Source organism: Pipistrellus hanaki (genome assembly GCF_964339955.1).
Source record: "Pipistrellus hanaki genome assembly, chromosome: 2".
Taxonomy (NCBI): Eukaryota; Metazoa; Chordata; class Mammalia; order Chiroptera; family Vespertilionidae; genus Pipistrellus; species Pipistrellus hanaki.
In genome coordinates, this window is record NC_140504.1 from 39,947,606 (window position 1) to 39,974,711 (window position 27,106).

Consider the following 27,106-nt stretch of genomic DNA (forward strand, 5'->3'; position numbering starts at 1 on the left):
AGCTTACGTAACTTGCTTCGGTGACACCATTACACCTGACAGGCAGATTCGGACAGGAGAATCGGGGAGAAAAAAAATCAGATGAATCACCAGAACAACCCGGTGATTTCTCCGAGGGAACAGAAAAGTTTGGAGGAGTGATGAGCTCACGGTACAAAAGGAGCAGAGAGGCAAGTGTCTGCTGAAGAGAAGGCTGCAGAGGATGGCACAGGAGTTTGAAAAACAAACAAACAAACAAACAAACAAAAAGGCACTTCTCGGGGCTGCTTTACTCAGCGGCGATTAGGAAAGCAGGCGGGCAAGAACTGGTGGACAGGACCTGCAAGCGCCCCCGGATCCCGGGGACCCAGGAACCGGTGGGAAATGACAATAAGAGGCTGGGCTCTCAGCGGGACAGCGGCCTGGGGACCACCACGGGGGCCGGAAGTGAGACAGCGGAAGTCCCGCCCCGGAGGCGGTGCCGGGCGTGAGGGGAGTCGCCATGGACGGGGAGGAGCTTCGCGGGTCCTCCTGGAGCCTTGGATCCCCGACAGGTAACCTGCCGGCCGTGGACCTGGACCCTGGCGAGGCTGTGGGTGAGGGTGGGTGGCCCCGTTTGCTCGGGGGCCCCACGCTCGGGCCGGGGGAAGAGGATCTCACCTTAGAGGGTGGCCGGGGGACAGACTCCTTGGAGTGGACCTCCTAGGGTGATGGGGATACGGGAAACTTTGGGGACGGGGTCTTGAGGGCCCCGAGGTCGTCGGGGAAATGCCGACTGAGTCTCCGGGACTCGGTCACGGCGGGGGGTCGTGGGCGCCGGAGCCTGGGCGCTCGGGGATGGAGAGATGGAGCCGGGGATGGAGAGATGGAGGAGCCGGGGCGCTGAGATGCGCTGACCTGGACTAAGCTGCCGCCCGCGCCGACCCCAGCGCAGCTCCGCTAGAAGCGGGCAGAGGCTTCGCCTTTCCATTTCCGCATCTTGTGCTTTGCCGCTGTCGGGCATTCTTTACATGCCTTCCAATAGGAACGGATGAACGCACGGAGCTGCCTGCCTCGCCGGGGGTGAGGGGTTTGGGTGGAGTTGGGGACCTTGCCCCGAATTTTAGTTCCCCTGCCTCTGAATGTGGAAGGGACTCCAGTGTGGTTCCTTATCCAGTGGTTTATGAGGATGCCGGTGTGGTAGAGATTCCGGGCATCGTTTTGTGGTTATTGACATTTAGAAATGTGCCTTCCTATTTTTTACTTTATTTTATTTTTGGCATGGGAAGAGAAGGCGATTGATTTGACTTCTTTCAGGTTTCTTCACTCTTCTGGAAAAAAAAAAACTTCCAGATGAATGATTCCGGAGAGGAGTTGGCCCTCAAATGATAAGCTGCAGCTATAGCACTGAGCTTCTTTCTAATTTGTGTTCTAAGTGCTTTCTTCTCATAAATATGAACTCCTTTTTCCTTAATATTTTCTTTTTTTTTTTTTTATTGAGGTACTTTACATCTCATTGAGATGTAAGTAAGAATTACTTCGTAACCGAGGTGACAATAGTAATTTATAAAAATCCGGTCAGATTTCACCTGGTGGGTTCACATAAGGTTAACTTCTTCCAAACAGTTGTAAGAGGCCTCCAAAAGAATAAATCACAGAAGATTAAGTTGTTTCCTTTGTAAACTGTTTGTTGAGATGCCTTAAATGTGATGAAAAGTGGGGATGGATCTAAAGAACAAGTACTGGAACCAGGTTGGTTTTGGCTGTCCGGCTGTGTAATGGGATCTGAGCATGAATCACTACCTAGCTGCAGTCCCAGAAGGTGATAATGGCTCCTGGGAGGTTCTCCATCTTATTATTAAATTGGCCATAATGCTGTAGGCAAACCTGAATTTATGGCTTTGTTTTTGTTTTGTTGCTTTTGTGTGTTTATTTTTACAAAGCAGAAACTAGTAAGCATTTTTAGATTAAAAAAAAAATCTGAGATATTCTTAAAAATAGGTTGGAAAAAACAAGAAGTAGACATGTAAATAAATATTTCAGTCATTTAAATTTTTCAAACTTGTTTTCCTAATGTCTGGAAAGTGTTGGTATCCAAGTCACCTCCATCATTGTATGTTCTTGCTTTGGCGTCAACTTTTCAATGTATATAAATATGGTATAAAGTTAGGTTTTGAGACCCTCTAGATTTACTTGAATATTAATGTCTTACTTAAAAATAAAGTTTGATTTTGCTACCTCAATCTGCTGTTCAATGTCATACCCACTTATTTTGCACATCTAAATGCCTGTATTCATAATGGTAACTATTATAACTAGCATTCATAGTAAATTGGTATCCACGTGGTAACTTGGGTTTGTGCATTGACATTCTTGAGGTTTTCAGTTTTGCAGAACACTGATATCCATGGACTCTAACATGGACTTCATTTAAAGAAACCCACGGACCATTAATGGACAAAAACATGAGTCATTTTGTATTGTGGCATTCAAATCCTAGCACTTTGGGAAAGGTAAGTTATCGATTGTGTTTTATTTTAGATGAGAGAATAGCTCTGGATTGGAATAAGAAATTGTAGGACTGTGATTGCAAAATAGGTTGAATCTCTTTAAATTAAGTTTTAATGTGGACCTTCCAAAGAGAGGTTTGTTCTGTGTTTATGAAGCAGTCCTTCTATTTCCCTCTATATCGTTCCTGGAAGATTACTAGATTACTACACTGCTTTCTTTTTCCTTTCCTTTCCTTTCCTTTTCCTTTCCTTTCTTTCCTTTCCTTTCCTTTCTTTTTCTTTTTTCTTTTTTTTTTAGAGCTTTCAACACTGGTAGTCTGGTAAGTCTTATCAACCTATGGGTACCCTATAGCAATGAGGCCTCAAATAGCCATTTAAATAATCTTATATCCAACTTTGATTCTAGAATAATATGTCTCAAATCTTCTGACCAGTTTTATGCCTTAGGTTGAAGCAAGAAAAAAGGCCCCCAAATATCTTTTTTTCCTTATCCTGTCTTATTAGTGCTATTTTCTTTTTTGTTCTTCTTTTCAAAAAAATCTCTCAGATGATTTATTCTCCAGGCCTTTTATCTTTCTATCCCAGGGGATAAATTTTCTCTCTTTTTCTTTTTTACCTTTCCTAGCTTAGGAATTTGTTAATTTTTAAAATTTTAACTTCTAATTTTGCTTGGCAACTATTAATCACTATGCTTTAAACTTGTGGTTTTCCTTATCCCTTTTGTATATACACTGGCTTCTTATTTAGAAATTATTAAATTCTAAAAATCAGACAGTAGTTCCAGAAATTCATCTTTTGGATATATTTGTACTTGCACATGAAAATTTGTGTATAAAGATATTCATCATATTACTGTATTATTTTAAATAGACAAATAAGTAAATAAATAAATACTAGAAGTAGCCTAAATATCCCCCACCAAGGAATGATTGAATAAATGCCTTAATACAATATAGTACTTTGCAACTCTTAGAAAGAATGAAGCAGATCCATAGGTGGAAATATGGAAAAATCTCTGTGAGATACATTGTTAACTGAGAAAAACAATATAGAACTGTATGTATAGTATGTTTTCAAAAGCATACACATATATATGCATGCAAAATTTCTCTAAATCTATACAATATACTATTATGTTATATTTATTCGATAGATAGATAGATCATTGACACAGGTATTCCTGAGGGATGAGACTACAGGTCTAGAAAGGAAGACTCATATTTTTCTGTATAATCTTTCTGGTGGATTAATTTTTTTATGCGAACATGATTTTATTTTTACAATACTAAGAAATGAACAAACAGCAAAGCTTTAGACTAATTTCATAATTAAGGGAGCCTACTACTATCCCTTATGATTTTTGTCCTTATAATTACATGCGCTAGTCAGAGGAATGGCATTGCATAAGTGAGTTAAGTTTTGTTTGTTTTTTTACAGAGCTGCATGGAAGGTTTGGTGATATAATAGGTTTTTAACCTTGACATTATATTATTACTCTTAATAAGGATTTGTGATGAACTAAGTGCTTAGTATTGCTGAATTCAATACAGCTATATAGTTTATAGCATGTTGCTGACTTCATGAGGTGATGCAGATGATACTTCCATTTGCAGGCTAGGTTTATACTGGCATTGGCCAGGTTCTTGCCAGTGAATTTCTCATTAGTGACTGGGATGGGCTTTATTTTATTCGAATTGTTATTTAGGGACTCTACTCTTTAAATAGATATTTATTTGTTATTTCATTTTGCTTTGATTTTTAGAAATGGCCTAAGGCATTTCAAAGAATGGCTTGTTCTCTCTGTTAGTAAAATCATAAACCAGAAAAATAATTTAGGTATATATGGGTAATATTATTTTATACTAATGATTCTACTTTAAATTGGCTGATGATTTGCTTTGGGATGCAGCAAAACTTTCTGGTGACTTTCACTTCTTCAGCCATCTTTGTCTTTCCACACTTTCACTGTGGAATAATAATAATACCCTGTTTCCCCCAAAATAAGACAGTGTCTTATATTAATTTTTGCTCCCAAAGATGCGCTAGGTCTTATTTTCAGGGGATGTCTTATTTTTCCATGAAGAAGAATATGGTACACATTTATTGTTAAATGAAAATAAAGGAAATTTATTACCTGTATACGGTATGGTAGTACGGTAGTTGTCAACACAAACTAGATAAACTGTGAATCCTACAGTATCAAGAATTTACTCATTTATTCAATGACAACCATGTCATCATCTTCTGGAACATCATCATAACAATCCAATTCCTGAATTTTCTGGTGAATTTTTTGTGACTCCATTTCTTTCAGAATCAGTGGACCAAATCTCTCATATTTAGCAATAGCATTCTGAGACAGAGCCTGGGGAGGGGGAAGGGGGGGAGGCTTATTTTCGGGGGGCGGGGGGGATGCCTTATATTTCACTCAGAAGGAAACCTGTAAGTAGGTCTTATTTTCGGAGGATGTTTTATTTTCAGGGAAACACGGTAGGTGAGTAAATTGAGTTATACAATAAATTTAAAGATATAGTAATCTTCATTTTATTTAAGATCTGCTGAGAATGAGCTATGTAAGATACCTACCCATATGATACCGCTGGTTGTGTAACTTGTTAAAAATCAAAATGAAGGCCATTAATCTAGGGACTGCATCATGATTCATGGTATGTCAGGTGTTTTATACCATAGTTTGACAGAATATTTTTCTTACAGTCATTGCAGTTAAATGATGCTTTGCTTCTTGAGATCATTGGGTTTAATCACAACTAGTCTGAAAAAATCATTGGGCAGAATGCCTAGAGTGAGACTCCTTCTTATTCTTGCTAACAGAATGGATAGCAAGGAATTGAACCCAAGGGTTGATTGTGTTTTCTGAGTCTTGGTGAATATGGTAAAGGTAACATATAAAAAAAAGGAGATGAACATGAAGGTAAAACTTAGCTAACATAGAAATGGGGAAGATATATATATTTATATATATATTTATATTTATATATATATATATATTTATATATATATATTTATATTTATATATATGTGTGTGTGTGTGTTTATGCATACATATGTGTGGGTCTGTGCACATAGATATGTAACATATTGTGTATATAAAATGTGTATGTATTATTTTACACATAAACTATTTAAAAATTTTTTTCTGGAAAACAAAAAATTTAGGAAGATACTCAATCCAAGAGGAAAAAAAGGTCAGAATTTTAAGGCCTCAGAGCTGGACCTGTCATAGGTGAGCTCATGATTCTGAAAGTAGCTTAAACAATTTTGTATGTTTTAGTATCATTACAGGAAATAAGTGATGGGAAGGTAGATAAAAGCCTAAAGTGAGAACACTTAAATCTAGCAATACGTTACGATTAAGGGTATCTTTTAAGATTCTGTTTTGTGGTATTTGGGAGGGGGGAAGTGGCAAGAAGGGAAAACTCAAAAATTTATTGCTGTTCAATTAGAATTCGAGCTATGTCCATAAGTCATTCCTAGCATACCAATTGTGTATGACCAAGATGGATGAACTAGATCTATTAACCTACAAAACACGAATGTCCAAAAGTTGGTTTCATTGTTTGATAAACCTTGAAGGAAAAGAGAATTGTTTTAATCATTTTTGTGACTAAATGAAAGGGCAACTGAGGGGACTGGGACTATTTTGTTCAGAAAATAGAAGACTTTGGAAGAGTTGGAGAAACTCCACAGGAGTACATTTGTTTCTGTTGAGGCCAAAATTAATTCTAGCTGAGAGAAGGTATAGAGCTTGTCAACAGTGGAGTGGATTGTGTCATGAGGCAGTGAACTGCAGGTCATTAGGGTTGCTTAAGCAAGATTTGAACGTCAGCCATGCTGCAGAAGAGATTTCTCAATGTATGGGAGATCGAACTAGATTAACACAATAGTTGCTTTCAAACCTAAGATTTTTTTATAGTGCAATAAAGTGATTTTTAAAATAGCGCAAGTATCTATTATCTCTATATTTAAATACTGGTAGCTAACTTATTCCTGGTAATTTTTCCACCAAGCTCCACTTACCCATAACCAGGAAATAAATTTAAAAATTAACCCCAAATATAAGACACAAACTATATTTTCTCAGGTTCTTACTCAGTTTATTTACTTATAAACAGGCTTAATTAACTGGCATCTTAACTCCACAGGTATTAAAAGCAGCAAATTGTTGCTGTGCCAAGTGCTCCTAGTAGAGGCAGGCACGTTGACAAGCAAGGGCAAGAAGGTAATCAGACAGCAAACCAACTAATTTTAAAATTGTAATAACCCAGGCTCATTTGATTAGGTGGATATAGCTCTTGTTAATCTATATTCATGGATATTCAAAATGGTAAGTTTGAACTTAAAATGTTCAGCATTTTCTATTTAAGAAGATTATAAAATTTTAGAAAGATCTCTTCCATGTGTTTAATAACAAAAGACAGATATTTGGCATTTGGAGGGGCTGCATTGTAGAGTAGAAAGAACATGGATTCCAGTCTAGTAAAGATAGGTTTGAATCTGGCTTCTAGGATCTATTACATGTTGTGTAAATTAAGGTTATTATTCATTCCAAGCTTCAATCTCATCTGGAAAATAGGAAGTTACTCAAGAATAAAGATAATATATGTAAAAGATTTGCCTGTATTAGGTAATAAGTAACAGTTATTATTATTTCATTATTTCCATAAAGCTTACTCTACTTTGAATGTTTTAATTGTACTGGTAATCCATGTCTTCTTTATAAAAATTTATATATATATATATATATATATATATATATATATATATATATATTATATTGGGAGAGAGAGGGAAATATTAGGATATTACCAAAAAGATAAAAGAAGTAAAGTCGCCTATATTCTACTACTGTCAATGTTTTGGTGGCATGCTTTATTTTAAAACTGCTGTGACAGGATGCACTTCTGAGAAGTGATTGTTGAAACTACTGTTGGGAAACTTAAATTAGTCACTACACATTCTAATCAGAATATATGCACTGAAAGATGGTTACAGGGCACAATGCTGACTTGCAGAAAACCTTAGTCCTGGTCAATTTTCTTACATGAAAACTAGTAGAGCATTGGATGTAACTTGGTATTCTAGAGCGGGAAGACCTGAGTTTAAACTCTAACCCACTTTTTCTCAGCTGGATAAACTACCTCCATTTCTTCTCTGTGGTTTCAATTCCTTCATCTGTAAATTGAGGGTAATAGTAGTGTCTCATTCATGGGGCTGCTGTAAGGACTAAGTGAATTTATATAAAGTATGAAGAGCAGTGCCTGTATAAACTCAGTAAATATTACTTGCTGTTTTTATCATTAATTTTTAAAAACTTAAGGTTTTCTTTGGAGGGAAAGGCAGGTTTATAGGAGCACATAAAATAAAAAGAAGCAAGTTAGAAATACCACAGAAGTAGTCAGTAAAATTTATGATATGTTACTCATTTGATCCTGCAGAGTGTTCTGAAAATTTTCATTCTTAAAGACTTTGTTGCTTTTCCCTCCCTGTTTAAATATTTTCAAATAATATTCCTAGTTCAATCCCTTTATCCCATGGAATCAATTTCATTTTATTTCATCTTTTCCAACAAATATTTTGGCCGAGCTTTCAAAGATCAAAAGCCCTTTAAGACAGTCAGATGTCATGGATAGCGATTCAGGAAATAATCATTAAGTCACTTTATTTTACTACGACCCAACATGGTTCGGTAAGAACTTTAAATTCTGTTTCAATTTAAAGTGAAGAACATTAACCTAATAGATAAGTCAATGAACATGTTAAGCTATTCTGTACATTATATTCTTTAAAAATCATTTTCTTTTTGTTTTTTTTCTTAGTTCTTTCAGCATGGTATCTAGTGTTGTTATTAATTCTGGCAAAGCATTATAGCTTTTCAAAATCCTTTAAGCAATTTTTATTACACTTGCTAGTAGAATTTGAGTGTGTTTTGTTTTGTTTTGTTTTGTTTTGTTTTGTTTTGTTTTGTTTTGTTTTAAAGCATCAAGTACAAGTTTTTGAAGACCCTGAGGCCTACCATCATTGTGCATTCAAGATTTGAATTTGAATAACTTCATCAAGACTTAGATCCTTTTCAAAAGTCTCAAGTTTCATCTGCATTAAAACTCTCCATTAAACTCTGTCACGAAATTAAAAGCTTAAAGGGACTAAAATCCATTAATACATTCCATTGCATTCCATTCCTTTCTCTGATCTCTTCAACTTTTTCATCTTAGGGTCTTTCATATTACCTATATTCCTTTAGACTAGAGCCAAGGAAACAGTGCTTTACAGAATATACTGTATATCCTGTGGCCATAAATTTTCATTGCTAGAGAAGTATAAACTTGGCAGGATCAGTTTAGAATCACATCTTTTGTTGTGGCCTATAAAAACTTGAGTTAACAATAAGAAAAGGAGGATAAAGTGGTAGAAATATTTGAGGTTAGATTATAGTCTCTGAGGCTATGTGGTTTAGAGAAAAGAGCCTCAGCCTAAAAGTTGATGGTTCTTATTCTCTTTGCCTTTCCCAAATATTTGATAACTGGGAAAATCACTTAATTGCTCTGAGCCTTAAATTCGCCTGAAATGTAAATCTGATAGTATTTTCCCTGCCTACCTCACAGGGTTGTTGTGAGGATTAACTGAAGTAGTGTGCATAGAAAGGACTGTTAGATAAAATGTGCAACATAGACATAGTTGCAAGTCATCCCCTCAGCTTTTGGACCTGGCAAGGTAGGTGATTTAAGCACACTGAAGGCACTATGTCCAGGCTGGATGCATGGTAACAAGGCTGTGTTAATCTTTGTTTTCTCTGAGTACATAGAGTTCTCTTAGGGGCTAATTCTAAGAAAGAGTAAGACTATAAATAGTCCTAAAATTATAAGTTAGCACTGATAATGTTCTAAGGCTGGCATGTCTTATATTTGTGGTTTGCAAAATTGGTTACTAAGTTGTGACCCACATTAAAAATATTTTTTATTTAAGCATTTTATTTACTTGTGTGTTGTTTTTTTTTTGTTGTTGTTGTTTTTTTTTTTAATATTTTTATTTCAGAGAGGAAGGGAAGGGGAGAGAAAGATAGAAACATCAGTGATGAGAGAGAATCATTGATTGGCTGCCTCTTGCCTCCTACCAGGAATCGAGCCCCAAATCAGGGCATGTGCCCTGACCAGGAATCAAACCATGACCTCTTGGTTCAATCAACTACTGAGCTACACTGGCTGGGTGACCCACATTTAAAAAAAAAAAATGAATGAACAGCCGAAACCGGTTTGGCTCAATGGATAGAGCGTCGGCTTGGGGACTGAAGGGACCCGGGTTCGATTCCGGTCAAGGGCATGTACCTTGGTTGCGGGCATATCCCAGTGGGGGGTGTGCAAGAGGCAGCTGATCGATGACTCTCTCTCATCGATGTTTCTAGCTCTCTATCTCTCTCCCTTCCTCTCTGTACAAAAACAATAAAATATATTTTTTTTAAAAATGAATGAACATACAGCAGAAAATTTCATAATGCATCTCACCTGTTAATAATCAGTAGCGTTTAATGGTGTTTTAGTTTATATGTGTGTGATTGTGTGCATTTGTATTTGTGTACTTGATCATTAAATAAAATGCATTTTTCCTATGAGTTACAATTGCTTTTCTAGGAGCATCATTTTATTACTAATGCCTTTCTACACATTTGGATTGCTAGAGGGCTGTTTCTTTTTACTTTTTACTGCTTGTAACAAAAGAATTAACAGTTAATATCAGATTGACTTGGTGTAATTAATGGGATCTTTTTAAAAAAAAAAATTTAGAGTACAGCCGAAACCATTTTGGCTCAGTGGATAGACCATCAGCCTTCAGACTGAAGGGTCCCAGGTTCGATTCTGGTCAGGGGCATGTACCTTGGTTGTGGGCACATCCCCAGTAGGGAGTGTGCAGGAGGCAGCTGATTGATGATTCTCATTGATGTTTCTAACTCTCTATCCCTCTTCCTTCCTCTAGGTAAAAAAATCAATAAAATATATTTTAAAAAAATTAGAGTACAGAGAAAGCCTATAGGTCTTCTGGGTATTTTATATAACATTCTAATACCATTTACTCTGACACCTAGACATTAATATTGGTCAAACCTCACACTCGTAGAAGCATTATATGAAACTAGAGGCCCGGTGCATGGCTTTGTGCATCAGTGGGGTATCTCTGCCTGGCCTGCAGGATCAGGCTGAAACTGGCTCTCCAACATCCCATGAGGGGTCCTGGATTGTGAGAGGGCACAGGTCAGACTGAGGGACCCCACCAGTGCACAATTGGGGCCAGGGAAGGATGCAGGAGGTTGGCTGGCAGGGAAGGACCGTGGGAGGGCTTCAGGGCATGTCTGGCCCATCTGGCTCAGGCCCAATTAGCTGGACCCCAACAGCAAGCTAACCTACTGGTTAAAGCATCTGTCCCCTGGTGGTCAGTGCTCATCATAGTGAGCAGTTGAGTGGCCTTAGCATATCATTAGCATATTACACTTTGGTTGAATGGTTGATCAGACACTTAGCATATTAGGCTTTTATTAAATAAGATGTTTAAAAAAAAAAATACTAGAAGCCCCTGCACAAAATTCTTGCCCGGTAGGGAATCCCTCAGCCCAGCCTGTGTCCTCTCACAATCCGGGACCCCTCTGGGGATGTCGGGCTTAAGCTGGCAGTCGAACATCCCTCTCGAAATCTGGGATGCTACATGCACCAGTGACCATACTTTTCATACAGGTGAAAGACGTCTTGCTGTTGTATGGGCAGATACATTTTTTTTGCCCTGGTTATGAGAAGTAGTACATAACATGATCCTTCTGAGGCAATAGTACCCATTTCCCCCATCTTATGGGTGGAAAAACTGAAGCAGAGAGAAGTTAAATAATTGACTTTGTCACACAGTTATAAGTGTCAGAATCAGGGCTGACCACAAAATGTGCAAGCCAGAATCCATGCATGTGATCGCTACATCATCCTATTTTTTCAGTGTTAGAGTGGCCTTGGGAGGTTTTAATTTTTAAATCTAAGAAACTGTTCCCAATATATTGAGGACCATCTGTGGGGTCACTGGTAGGCAGGGCCATCAGGGGCCCCACTGGCACCTGCCTTGTCTGGCAGCCTGGTGCTGCCATCTAGCCAACCCCAGCCCCTGATCGCCTCCCTCTCAGCTCCTGCATTGAGCATCTGCCCCCTGGTAGTCAGTACGTGTCATGGCAACTGGTCATTCCTCTGGTTGGTTTGCTGCTTGGTCGATTTACATATTAGGGTTTTATTATATAGGATTTTGTTACTTTTACTTTTCTGGCCTAATGGCAAACAAAACACTCCCACTTAGCTTAGCATTGTTTGAGGATTCCCTGGAAGCTAGGCTACAGAGAATATAATTCCTATGACTAAGAGCCTCTCTAGAAGAGAAAATGCCATTTTTTTCTCTCTGAATAACTAAATGTGTCTTTAATGATTTAAAATAAATAAATCACTGACTAACTTATTCAATTGTTTCTTTAAAAACATATCCCCTTTTTGGTAATAGCATTGGTTAGCAACAGGTGACTTTTGTAGTACCTATGAACAACAATAGGGAATGGCTTTTTCTTCTAAGGGTTGTATATTCCAATTCCTGGTGAAGGACTAATTCTTTAGTGAACTGAAAAATTACATTTGGTGCCCTGGGAATATTTATTTAAGTTTGTATGGAATATTATAGCAGAAATTGTTTTTTTTTTCCTCTTTATAAATTATATAAATGTATATAATCCTAGAGACATGAATATTTATCAGAAGATTTAAAATGTAGAATCCACGTTCTTTATTTTTTTTTTTTGAATAGTCATAGCCAAACTTCATTGCATTGGTAGAAACAATAAATTGCATAGATTGTGCAAATTGAGACTCTTTTGTGTATAACAATTGACAACAGTGGCATAAAGGTTCATTATTATCTATGACCAGCATTTTGTTGGCCCTCCCTCCGAAAAGAATCACATTGAAATTTATCTTTTCTCCATGGAAAAGGTAGCATTTACCCATAAAAAAGGTTAAGAAAAGTAGTTAGATAGTCTCAGCCTCTTGGACCTTCTTCCACCTTCATAAATCTAATTCATCATCAAATTATCTTTTCTACCTCCTGAATTTCTTTCAAACTATCCATCTCTCTGTTCTCACTACACTTATGCTATCACCATCATGTGTACACTTCTGCAATAGCTCTTAACTGGTCTCCTGAACTCACTCTTCTCGCTTCCAAATCTCATTGTTTTTAGAGTCATCTTTAGAGCACACAACTCTAATCTTTTTGGTCTCCTGTTTGAATTCAACCTAAAATCTCCATTCATTCTTCTTTGGCTACTTAACTCCAACCACAATAGCCTTCCAATTCCCTGAAGGTGCCATTTGTTTTTTTCTTCAGGGATATTTGCAGATACTTGTTGCTTGGAATGCTCTTGTCCTTCTTAAACCTCTTCACTTAATTCACTCCTTGCGTTACCAATCTCACCTTAAATATTTTTTTTTTTTCTCTTCAAAGGCCTTCCCCCACAGCCCAGACTAGAGTATACTGTTCTTCCTCGTTCTTTCATAAGTCACCCAGTTCATCTCACACCTGGCATGGTTGTAATTATTTGCTTAATTGTTTAATATTCTTTAAAATATATATATATATATATATATATATATATATATATATATATATATATATATATATGTGTGTGTGTGTGTGTGTGTGTGTGTGTGTGTGTGTGTGTGTGTGATTTTAGGGAGAAGGATAGAAAGATGAAACATTGCTGAGAGAGAAACATCAGTTGGCTGCCACCTGCATGCCCCCCACCAAGGATCAAGCCTGCAACCCTGGCATGTGCCCTGACTGGGAATCAAACCAGTGACCTCTTGGTTCATGGGTTGATGCTCAACTACTGAGCCACAACAGCCAGGCCATTTGTTAATGTTCTTACCCACAAAATTAAAGCTTCATGAGGACAAGGACTGATGCCTGTTTTGTTTACCACTATATGCCCACTGCTTAGGGAAATCCTAGTAAATAGTATGTATTCAGTCAATATTTGTGTACTAATTGTTTCCATAGCTACCACTAGTCATTTAGATGTTTCACATACTACAAATTCTAGGTGATTTAACTTCTGCTCAGAATCTTCTAATTCCTTCTCATTTCACTCAAAGTTCTTATAAAGGCCTTACCTGACCTGCCTTTGCTCTCCCCTCTCTCTTATCTCCTAACAGCTCCAGCCACTCTTGTCTCCTAGCTGATGTTTAGAAATGAAAGTTTTCTTTTTCCTCGGGGACTTTGTACTTGATATTGCCTGAACCTGGAATGTTCTTGCCTTAGATGTCGAAGTGGCTTCATCCTTCATCTTCAGATCCTTCAAGTCTTGACTTATCACCCCAGTAAATTTTATTTCAAATTGTAGGCTCTCCACCACTCCATGCCATCCCTATTCTTCTTCCCTGCTTTATTTTTCCCATGGCATTTATCTCTGACACTATTTACCAGTGTTTCCCCCAATACCCAGAGTAGTACCTGACACATGGTAGGCACTTAGAACTTATTTATTAAATGAATTAATTTATCTTGTACTCATAGAGATGTATATTTGTAACAATGAAACCTATAACCTGAGTTGTGGGGACTTAATATTTTAAGTGATTTTAAAAGTTGTGTTGATTAAGCTTATTTATACCTTGCTCTGTTCTAAAAGATATTTGAGAACTTCCAAAAATATAGTACAAAAGGATAACTTCTAAAAATACAGTACAAAAGAATGAAGACATAAAGAGGACAAAACAGAGAATATAATATAATAGTAACATTGAGCTGGGTAAAGTTGTATGGAACATCCTGCATAGTGGGTAAAGACAGCTGTAAATTTAAAGGCTTAAAAGCTTGGCTTAGAAATGGTAATTGGACAAGGAATCATGATTTTTTTTCTGTGGCACAGGTCATGGACATTTGAATCTTGCATAGGAACCCAGAAAACATATTTGATTTAACTATAAAATTGTGCAATGGCTCTTCTAGAAAAACTTGCTTTGTATTAGGAAATTCTCTAATGGTGTAAGATGCACATAAAGATGACAGCCATGGCTACCAGCCTCTGCTTATATTACGTCCAGGACATTTCCAAGGTGATTCTAACTCAGTTGGATATTTTTGAAAGTCTGCTGACAAACATACCAACCAGCACATTAATTACTCTAGTTTCTCTGACTTCAACCATGAGGTATATAGTATGAGATCCCAATTGCTGTGGCTTCCTTCCTTTTGAAGCAGATGATTGATGACTTAGAAATAGGTTTTTCATTTTGCAATATATACATCTATCAAATCATAACGTCGTAAATCTTAAATTAATACAGGGTTATATGTCAACGAGAGGCCAGGTGCACGGAATTTGTGCACTGGGGGAGAGGAGTGTCCCTCAGCCAAGCCTGCACCCTCTCCAATCTGGGACCCCTCGGGGGATGTCCGACTGCCTGTTTAGGCCTGATCCCACCTGCAGTTGGACATCCCTCCCACAATCCAGGCTCCCAACCACTAGCCTGCCAGCCTGCCTGATTGCCCCTAACCACTCTGCCTGCCAGCCTGATCACCCCCTAACCACTCCTCTGCCAACCTGATTGATGCCTAACTGCTCCCCCACCGGCCCGGTTATTCCCAACTGCCCTCCCCTGCCAGCCTAGTTGCCCCTAACTGCCCTCCCTTGCTGACCCGATTGCCCACAACTGCCCTCCCCTGCAGGCCTGGCCCCCCCCAACTGCCCTCCCCTGCCATCCTAGTTGCCCCTACGTGCCCTCCCCTGCAGGCCTGGTTCCTCCCAACTGCCCTCCCCTGCTGACCATCTTGTGGCAGCCATCTTAGACCACATGGGGGTGGCCATCTTGTGCAAGGGTGTGACAGTCAATTTGCATATTACCTCTTTATTATATAGGAGGATTGTATTTTAGTAAAACTGGTTTTAATACAATCAACAACTAAATTGGGGTGGAGAGCTGAGAGTAAAGCTGGCGAATCTTTCACCAATATAGCAGCCAAATCAGAGGTACAGTGTGTGTATGTGAAGTTGAGTGGCACATTATATGGTATGTGAGTCTATATCTTCCCGCTTATGGGATATATACTTTTCTCATTCTACTTTGTCTCTTTTTTTCCATTTAAAACTGAGTCTGAGAAATGTGGAGACACCTGCAGGCCAGAGAGAAAGCGGGGCCTGGGCTGCAGAGCTTTCAGGAACCTGCAGCACTTCACTAAACACAGTGGGCATTTTGAGTGACAAGACAAGAATATTTAGCTAAATGGTGTTCTGCCAGCAAAATGTGCTCTTTTTGACTTTTTCTTTTCTTTCTTTTTTTAACCTCCTTTCTATTTTGACCTAAAGAGAAACAGTACTTTTTGAAGTCAAATCTTCTGTCCTGCCCCCTTTTTTTAAGGTTGAAAGGGAGAACTAAGTCAACTTTAGACTTTTAAAGAAATAATGCAAATATGTACTTTTAAAAAATCATTTATGTTCTAAACATTTAAAAGAGCAAAATATGAGGAGACATAATAAGAGCATCACACAATCATTGAAATGGACAATTCTCATAAAAGGCAAGTAATTTTACCAAAAACATTATGAATGCCATGTTGCTGATTAAATGAACATATTGGGTATGTTTAATCTATAAATATACATTATTCTAAGTAATTCAAAATGTGCTAATTGAATGTACTTTACATATTTACTGGAACTTTATGCTCATTTTTAGAAAAATCAAGCATCTCGTCAGTTTGGTGTTTGATGAGTACTAGTGGAAAACCTCAGGACAGACAGATAGAACTATCAGTGTAAAAATAATGCAAACATCATCATATCTTTTAGCATAAGTGGTGTAGAAGTAGAAAGATCTTGTTTTCAGTAAAAGTGGTGAAGTGGCAGAAAGAAAATATCTCCCAGCATCTTCGCTGACACAAACTTTGCTATAGTGAGGACAAAAATATGTCCAGGATTTTAACTATTTCCCAACTGTGTTTCAGAATGCTAACAACAGCTAAAAAAGACTCTTAAACCAAAAGCATTCTGAATTAAGTTTGGAAAATGTTGCATTATTTTTTTGGAAATTTATAATACACTTTTCAAATTTATGTGTTGCCAGAACACTTTTGCTCATAAAGTCTTAATAGCCCTTGGAATAGTATATCAGAAAATGTTCTATATTTAAAAATATATTTTAAAATATATACATACATATATATGTATATAATAATACATTCTACAATAGTATTTTATATACTCTAAAACTAAGCAAGTGAATCCTAATTATCAATAAAACTTTCATCCAATGTAGAATATAGATGTTAAAATATTAAATGAATATAAATATTAAAATTATTCTAAAACTAGAGGTCGGGTGCATGAATTCATGCACCAGCGTGATCCCTCAGCCTGGCCTGTGGGATTGGGCTGAAACCAGCTCTCCAACAAGCCCCAAGGGGTCCTGGATTGCAAGAAGGTGCAGGCCAGGCTGAGGGACCCCAATGATGCATGATTAAGGCTGGAGAGGGATGTGGGAGGGACCACCGAAGGGTTCCAGGGCATATCCAGCCTGTCTTGTTCAGTCCCAATCAGCCACACCTCAGCAGCAAGCTAATCTACCGGTTGGAGCATTGACCCACTGGTGGTCAGCGCACATCATAGCAACTCATCAACCAGTAGACTGCCCCCTGGTGGTCAATGCACATCATAGCAATGGTTGAGTGGCCTTAGCATATCATTAGCATATTATGCCTTGATTGGTTGAACAGACAACTGGACAGCTGGATACTTAGCATATTAGGCTTTTATTATAGAGGACTAGAAGCTCGACGCACAAAATTCATGCAAGAGTAGGCCTTCCTTCCCCTGGCTGCCAGCTTCCCTCTGGCACCCGGGACCTAGACTTCCCTCACTTTCATCCAGAAGGTCTCTGGAAGGATGCCTGGTATAATTAACATATTATGCTTTTATTACTATAGATTGGTATATATGCACTAAATTGAATGTGTGGTCATTAAATAATTTGTGCAATGTTGGTATAGATAATTACTATCTTTACCGGGAAGCACTTTCTTTTTACTCAGCCTTCAGTACATGTCACCCTTTGGGCTTCTCTCCTACTTCTCTGACTATTCCTTCTACCTAGACTCATTTCTCTGATGATCTCATCTGGTCTCAAGGATTTAATACCATCTTTACTTGAAAATTTTTAGCTCCAGCTTGAGCTCTCCCCTGAACTTCAAAACTGCCAATTTAACCTTTCCATTTGTATGCTTAATATTCACCTCAAACTTAACATATTCAAAGTTGAACTTTAATATTCTCTCTCATCACAATCAAAAAAAAATTTCCCCCCCCTCAGTAACAGACAGTTCCATCCATTCTGTTTCTCAACCCTGGAATTATCCTTGACTGCTTTCTTTCTCTCACATCTGCAATCAGATCCTTTAGAAAGCCCTATTGTCTCTGCCCTAAAAATATAACCAGAACCCAATCACCTCTACTGCTACCCCTTACACTCCCCTCCTAATTTATCTTCTTGCTTTTACCCTTGCCCCTTTCAATCTGTTAACATAGGAGCCAAAGTGACCCAGTTAATACAGAAGGCACATCATGTCACTCTGCTGAAAACTGCTAAAGCTTCCTACTTCAAGAATGGAAATCCGTTACCTCTCCTACTTCTCTTCCCCAGATGCTCTGGCTTCAGCCTACTCTCTGTGCTGTTTCTGTGCTTGGAATGCTCTAGGTACCATGTGGCACTTTCCTTCGCCTCTTTCAGGGCTTGACTCAGAGGTCACCTCAGTGAGGTCTAACTGCCAGCACCCTACTCACTTTCACCACACACTTTTTAATCCCTTTTTCTTGCTTTCTTTTCTCTTTAACATTTCTTAGTAATTAATATTCTCTATATTTCCCTTATTTATCTTATTTCTCTCTTGCAATACTAGAATGTAAGCTGCATGAGAGCAGGGTGAATTGTTTGCCTTTCTTGTTTGGTTGTTCTCTGTTATAACCCTAGTGTCTAGAATAAGGTCTGGTTCATAGAAGGTACTAAATAAAATATTGGGTCGGCAGCTAAGTAATTGCGGGTTTCACACACATATGGCTTCAGTTGAATTTTTAGGTTTGCAGACGTAGTACAAATGTAAAACACATTTTGTTATTTGATAGTTGGCTATTCAGCTGTTAATCAGTAAAAAAAGTTTTTTGATCTGTTTTGTAGTTTTCGTTAGGCGTTCGTTGAAAAATGGAAAATCAAAAGGAACATTTTCGTCATATTTTGCTTTTTTATTTCCGCAAAGGGAAAACGCATCGCAAGCTCATAAAAAGTTATGTGCTGTTTATGGTGACGAAGCCTTAAAAGAACGGCAGTGTCAAAATTGGTTTGCCAAATTTCGTTCTGGTGATTTTTCACTCAAAGATGAAAAACACTCTGGTCGTCCAGTTGAAGTTGATGACGCCCTAATCAAAGCAATAATCAATTCAGACTGTCACAGTACAACACGTGAGATTGCAGAGAAGCTTCATGTATCACATACATGCATTGAAAATCACTTAAAACAACTTGGCTATGTTCAAAAACTCGATACATGGGTTCCTCACGAACTGAAAGAATCACAGTTAACGCAACGCATTAGCAGCTGCAATTTGCTAAAGAAACGTAATGAAAATGATCCATTTTTAAAACGACTGATAACTGGCGATGAAAAATGGGTTGTTTACAACAATATCAAGCGGAAAAGATCGTGGAGCAGGCCAGGTGAACCAACTCAAACAACATCAAAAGCTGATATTCATCAAAAGAAGGTTTTGTTATCAGTTTGGTGGGATTACAAAGGAATTGTCTACTTTGAACTCTTACCACCCAACCGAACGATCAATTCTGATGTCTACATTGAACAACTAACGAAATTAAACAATGCAGTTGAAGAAAAGCGGCCCAAATTGACAAATCGAAAAGGTGTTGTATTCCATCATGACAATGCAAGGCCACACACATCTTTGGTCACTCGGCAAAAATTATTGGAGCTTGGTTGGGATGTTTTGCCACATCCACCATATAGTCCTGACCTTGCACCATCTGATTACTTTTTGTTTCGATCTTTACAAAACTCCTTGAATGGTAAAAATTTCAATAATGATGATGATGTCAAATCGTACCTGATTCAGTTTTTGGCTAATAAAAACCAGAAGTTTTTTGAACGTGGGATTATGATGCTGCCTGAAAGATGGCAAAAGGTCATTGATCAAAATGGGCAATACATTACAGAATAAAGTTATTTAGTTCCATGAAAAAATTGTCTTTGATTTTCTTTAAAAAATCCGCAATTACTTCGTTGCCGACCCAATATTTGTGGGATGAACTAATGAATTAATTAATTGTCTTAATTCAGTGAATATAATATTGTTTAGTTTCCTTAATGTGACTGAGTATAAAATAAAGGTTGCATCTAAGTAGTTTTGAGATAATGGGGAAATCCCATTTAAATTGAGAATTTTTCAAAATGTCAGTCTACATTTATACTCATTCAAATACTGTTTATTCAACACTTGCTGTTTACAGATATGCTTTCAATATGCAATTAGAAATAATACTTTTAGCAAGTTAGAATTCAGTAAATTACTCCTAAATGGATGAGGTAAACATAGTATAGTGAAAATATCTTTTTCTGAAATTGCCATAGCATATAAAAAATGATGTGCAAAATATGACACGCAACTTAACTGGAGAAAATAAAAGAGTACATATAAATAGAAAAAATAACAAAAGAAAGCACAAGAGAAGACTGACTTCCAATCTATAATAATAAAAGCATAATGTGCTAATTAGACTGGACATCCTTTGAGATGACCTTCCGAACAAAGCTGGGGCTGTGAGGGAAGCCTGGGTCCCAGGTACTTGTTGGCAGCCAGAGGGAAGTCCAGATCTGGCACTGGCTGCAGGCGCAAGCGGGGCTGTCACCGGCAGTGGGTGCGAAAGGCAGCTGCTGCCCCAATTGCCCCTCAGGAACAGGGGGAGGTGGAAAAGCCCTGAAGGGTGATCGGGGCCAGGAGCCACCACTCACACGTGCTGACAGCGCTGAGTGATCAGGGCCAGCACCGGGCACCAGCAGTGGGTATGAGCGGTGGGGCCAGTGCCCGCAGCAGGTGCAAGCACCCGGCAGGACTGTGGCACACGGGAGCAAAGAATTTTCAGTAACCACCAGAGACTCACACTGATGACAGTGACCAATGCCCCGCTGTGTTCTGGCGACCCCACTCACCTGCTCCACCATCCTGCCACGGCCAATGCTGCCATGTTCGCGCTCTGCTGACTGCTGCCAACACTCACCATGTTCCCTATGTGCCCCCTGGTAGTCAGAACACATCATAACAATTGGTTGTTCAGTTATTTGATTATTCCGCTGTTCAGTCTGTATGCATATTAGCGTTTTATATATATATAGATAGTATATATATATATTGCAGATTCATATATAGAATGAAGATAAAAATGGAAACAAATACAAAGATAAAGGATATTTGTGAAATCATATGAGATTTTAATGATAAGCATGGGATATTAAAAGACAGTAACATTTTTTAGTTATAAATTTGTGCCAAAATTAAAAGCATTAGTAAACAGCAAATAAATGAAACAATGTGTTTTCTATATGTGGCTTTAGATTTAAAGGCATTTGTAGTTACATGTGAAAATTAAATAAACTCAAATCTAAAAGAATTCACATTAAATTTTTGGGAGGGAATTTTGCTTCTGTTTAGGATGTTGAAAGTTGCAAGAGAATATTTCTCCTACCCTTACACTGAGAAAAAGGCTGGTCATCCACAAAGCCAACTTTTACTGAGTTCATTAGAGAGCTGAGATCGCAAGGCAACCAAATGAACTAAAATTCCAAAGAGCAGCAAGCCCTTCTGAGGAGAGATGGGACACGGGAACTGTTTTTACCTTTGGCAGAACATGGGAGGAAGAGGCAGCTACCATAAAGATGGATAAGAAGAGAGCAGCTAAAATTTTAATGAGCCCTCCCTCCCACCCTCCCACTCTCCCTCCCTCCTTTCTTGCTTTTCCTTACCAGAGGATATTTTTCCCATTGACTATTTTAGACAGAAAGGAAGAGAAAGAGGGAGGGGAAGAACAAGAGAGAAACAGGTTGCCTCACACAAGCGCCCCGACCAGGCTTGGGGATTGAACATGCAGCCCAGATATGTGCCCTTGACCGGGGTCAATTTGGGAGTTTCATTTTGTTTATTTGATTGGGACATGTTTTCCTGTCTCCTCAGATGCCTTACTATTTTTTGCTGGGATTTCTGCCTTTGGAAAAAACAGTCACCTATCCCAGTTCTATGGGCTGGTTTCATACAGGGGAATACCTTCACCATCAGCCCTACTGTAGGTTCTTGGGGGCCTCCCAAATCTTATGTGGAGATGCATCTTCTCTGGGCTTGCCCTGTGCCTTCCCAATTAGAGAGGTTCACCAGTTTATATTTCAGGAGTTTGTGATCTCTTGCCCCCTCTGGTGTCGATCTGTGGTACTGCAGGTTGTCTCGTGCTGCAGCTAACCTCTGTGTCTCCACCCTGCTCTGGAGATCCAAAGTGTGCCAATTAGCTCAGGTGAGTCAGAAACCAGTCTCCTTCTCCGAGGCAGTCACCCAAAAAGCTGGAACTTTACACATACATTCTACCTTCCCTTTCCCTCCTGACGGACAAGCTGTCAGTTGGGTGTTTACTCTGATCAGGATGAACCTTGCCGGCTTGGGGGAAGGGCTACAACAGGTGAAGTGAAATGTCTTTCTTACCCATGTCTACGTGGCTCTTCTTGGCTTTGAGCTTTCCTGGGACACTGGGACTTCTTAACTGCTTTCTGGAGGCTTTTTAGACCACATATTGCTAAGTTTATGTATCTCGGGGGCTAGATCTGGGACTTCCTATTCTGCCATCTTGCTGACCCTCTGTCAGGCAATGAGGTCTGTTTATTAAGATCCAGCCATGTTGGATTAGGGCCTACCCTGTTCCAATACGACCTCATCTCTACTTGGTTACATCTGCACAGAGCCTGCTTCCAAATAAAATCGCACGCACAGATACCAGGAGTTAGGGCGTTAACTTATCATTTGGGGGGGCGAGGGGGAGACACAATTACACTTACAGCAGCTTCCAATGGTGCTCATAAAAGACTGAGAGCAAAACAGAAGATTGGAGAGATAACGTTTTAGGACTTTCTGGCCTAAGGAGGTGCAGGAACCTCTCCACCAGTAGCTGCTGCCCTGGGTTTAATGGGGGATATAGGGTGCTAGAGGGATTTTTGCAGTGCTCCCTCACAGATACAAAGTAGCATTTCACTTCCATAGGGTTAGAGTGGGGGTGCAGAAAGCCTCACTGCCAATGCCGGCTTAACATTGAGCTCGGACCAAGAGAACCAGGTGTGATGTTGGAACTATCAGATAGGGACTTTAATTTTGATAGAAATGTTAAAGAATCTAGTAGAAAAGGTGGGACATATGCATGAACAGATGATTAATTTTTGTCTGTCCCAAAACAGCTTCTGAGAGCAAGATAGAGGACTAGGCTAAAACGCTTCCTGTGCTTTCGTCTTCTGAAAATGAGAGGGAGAAGGGCCGAGGGTGGAACTAGAGGTGTGGCCTACACTGGGGAAACACTTGGTTTCTCTTCTAAATCATCCCCACTGTTGCTTAGGACTCTATTGATTTTCAGAGGTTTAAGGTTAGTTTCATAACCAACTCCCACTACAAAAGACAAGTTTTCCATATGTCTTTTCACAGTAAATCTGAAATATTGGGTCGGCAGCTAAGTAATTGCGGGTTTCACACATATATGGCTTCAGTTGAATTTTTAGGTTTGCAGACGTAGTACAAATGTAAAACACATTTTGTTATTTGATAGTTGGCTATTCAGCTGTTAATCAGTAAAAAAAGTTTTTTGATCTGTTTTGTAGTTTTTGTTTGGCGTTCGTTGAAAAATGGAAAATCAAAAGGAACATTTTCGTCATATTTTGCTTTTTTATTTCCGCAAAGGGAAAAACGCATCGCAAGCTCATAAAAAGTTATGTGCTGTTTATGGTGACAAAGCCTTAAAAGAACGGCAGTGTCAAAATTGGTTTGCCAAATTTCATTCTGGTGATTTTTCACTCAAAGATGAAAAACGCTCTGTTCGTCCAGTTGAAGTTGATGACGCCCTAATCAAAGCAATAATCAATTCGGACTGTCACAGTACAACACGTGAGATTGCAGAGAAGCTTCATGTATCACATACATGCATTGAAAATCTCTTAAAACAACTTGGCTATGTTCAAAAACTCGATACATGGGTTCCTCACGAACTGAAAGAATCACAGTTAACGCAACGCATTAGCAGCTGCGATTTGCTAAAGAAACGTAATGAAAATGATCCATTTTTAAAACGACTGATAACTGGCGATGAAAAATGGGTTGTTTACAACAATATCAAGCGGAAAAGATCGTGGAGCAGGCCAGGTGAACCAACTCAAACAACATCAAAAGCTGATATTCATCAAAAGAAGGTTTTGTTATCAGTTTGGTGGGATTACAAAGGAATTGTCTACTTTGAACTCTTACCACCCAACCGAACGATCAATTCTGATGTCTACATTGAACAACTAACGAAATTAAACGATGCAGTTGAAGAAAAGCGGCCCGAATTGACAAATCGAAAAGGTGTTGTATTCCATCATGACAATGCAAGGCCACACACATCTTTGGTCACTCGGCAAAAATTAATGGAGCTTGGTTGGGATGTTTTGCCACATCCACCATATAGTCCTGACCTTGCACCATCTGATTACTTTTTGTTTCGATCTTTACAAAACTCCTTGAATGGTAAAAATTTCAATAATGATGATGATGTCAAATCGTACCTGATTCAGTTTTTGGCTAATAAAAACCAGAAGTTTTTTGAACGTGGGATTATGATGCTGCCTGAAAGATGGCAAAAGGTCATTGATCAAAATGGGCAATACATTACAGAATAAAGTTATTTAGTTCCATGAAAAAATTGTCTTTGATTTTCTTCAAAAAATCCGCAATTACTTAGTTGCCGACCCAATAGCTTCTTCTGGATGAAAATGGCTATTTTGGAAATACCAAAATAAAGCAACACAAAAAGAATGCATTATAGCCTCTAGAATAAGATAGTTATAGGGATATAATGGATTAATTATGGACTCAGATTCCCACTTCAGCATGTTTGGTGTTTGACATGCTTAGCAATTGTCCTGTCTTTGATAGCTTAAAGCTGTATCAAGGGTAAATTTCTTGTATTGGGTAAATATGTGAAGTTTTTCTGTGTATAATTGATCCTATGACTACATAACATTATATATATTTAAATGTGATCCTTTCTTAAATGGGCTACGAGGGAAAAAGCCTGTCATTTTGTATAAAGTTTATTGATTCATCTGTGATATCCAGGTTCAAGGTACAGACTGCTATCACTTGGCATACCATTCTAATGTATCATGTGAGAGTAGTTTCTATTTGAAACTCCCAAATAGATACTCCAGAACTGCCGGGGAATTCCAGCAAGGTCACTCACCCGGTGAAACTTGAAAGAAAAAAAAAAAAAGAGGGAAAAATAGCCTCTGTGTAAACATTAACTACGCTTCTTAGTGGCTTTTTATTATTAAAGGGAGCACTCAAGCTGGATTTCTTTTATATTTTAACTCAAAAATAGTAAATTTAATTACTTTGGAGGGTAAGTTTATATATCTCTTCTGGATTGACAGAATATCTAATGCTTAAGAAAATGGCTTTCCCTAGTTTAGCCCTTAAGCCACAAGGAATCAGAGTACAGGCATGAATTCCTAAAAGGGATTTCATTGTTTTTCTTGATAGTTTTATCGGTTCAAACAGACCCGGTTCTTGCTCTTGAAGCTTTATAAATCTGTCCTTACGTGACATTGAAAAACAGAAAGGCATTTGATTAGGCCAACATCGGTGGATGTACGTGATGAAGTAAAGTATTGCCGTTCTGTAAATGTCTGTTGTGTGGTCTAAATACACAGCGAAGTGTTGACTGTTCAGGAATTTTAGGAGTCACTCATCCACAGGCTGGCAGTCTATCCAGTCCTGATTCTTTATTTTTTTTATTTTATTTTTAAAAAAATATATTTTATTGATTTTTCACAGAGAGGAAGAGAGAGGGATAGAGAGTTAGAAACTTCGATGAGAGAGAATCATCGATCAGCTGCCTCTTGCACACCCCCTACTGGGGATGTGCCCACAACCAAGGTACATGCCCTCAACCGGAATCGAACCCGGGACCTTTCAGTCTGCAGGCCGATGCTCTATCCACTGAGCCAAACCAGTCCCGGCCAGTCCTGATTCTTTAAATCCATATTTTTATTTCATGTTAAAATCTGCATGTACGGTACCTCGTAAAATGAATTTAGGTTTTTTTCATTGAATTTAGTTTTAATTTTCATTATTGTATAACTTTCAAGTCTTTTGTTGGTGCCGTTGCGTCTGAGTTAGTAGGGCCTTTGTGAAAGGTTCAGGGTCTGACCTGCAGGGTCCATGTAAGCTGGTGCTCTCTGTCCCTCTTGCCCCGTGTACCTCCTAGTGCTGCAGCTGCAGTCACTGTCTACCTTTGGACAAAGGAGGGCTTTTATAAAAGAAGTCCATTAAAATTTGAGTAGATACAAAATATTTATAAAATATCCGTAAAGCTTACTGGAATAACTATATAGGGAACATATGTGTACCTCCAGCTCAGTTAAAAACACACACAAAAAAAACTATTATTACCATTACCTCTAGTCTCTCCTTTGTACTTTTCTTTGATCCCAAGCTTTTCTTGCTCCCTCAGAGGTAACCGAAGTTCTGAATTTTGTGTTAATAAGTTGTTGCTTCTTTCCATGATTTTATCACATTTGTGTATTCCTAAACAGTTCATAGGTTAATTTTACATGTTCTTGAACTTTATAAAAATGAAATCTCATATTATATATATATTTTTCTGGAACCTACTGGTTTTTTGCTCAACATTGTAGCCTTAGATTTGTTCATGTCAATGCATATAGCTATTGCTCATTCGTCTTCACTGCTGTATAGTTTTACATTGTGTGAGTATTTCAGAACTTATTCGCAGATAAATTGATTGATGGACATTTGGAATATTCTAATTTTTAGTTATTACAAATATTACTCTATTGTAATATATACATATATCTCTGCCATACATTTGCAAGGACTTCTCTGTCAATGTTTCCTAACCTTTTCTACGTCAGAGCACACGTGGAAAACGATAGATAATATTTGTACAATCCCTGGCCCAGGGGCTTGTGCTTGACTAGAGGGCTGAGGAGATCCATGTGGGCACACCTAGAGCCAGTCCATGCGGCCCAGGGGCTATGGCACAGCCACTGGGGAGCTCTGGGAGGGGGTGTGCCCGGGAGCTGAATTGCTGGTTTTGTGAACATGCTTCTTCAGCTTCTCTGGGTAACACCAAATTGCAGAATTCTACCAGTCTCATGATTATAGAGGTCAAGTAGGAAAAATATAGTTTTTTTTTATGCCCTAGGATATCAACTGAGATTTGCTTTCTCAAAACACAGTAATGTCTAAATTCCTT

General features: G+C 38.6%; 1 protein-coding gene across 2 annotated transcripts in view; it reads left to right on the top strand.

The window, feature by feature from the left end:
- Window positions 1-27,106, top strand: part of MAP3K13 (mitogen-activated protein kinase kinase kinase 13) — a 141,068-nt gene continuing 113,962 nt past the window's right edge. The window contains exons 1-2 of one of the 2 annotated variants that reach the window (XM_084872532.1): window positions 1-533; window positions 2,345-2,471. The gene's annotated coding sequence lies outside the window, so the exon portion shown is untranslated. Of the gene's footprint in view, window positions 534-559; window positions 1,711-2,344; window positions 2,472-27,106 lie in introns of those variants that run through there. The other variant, XM_084872533.1, reaches the window with a different exon arrangement.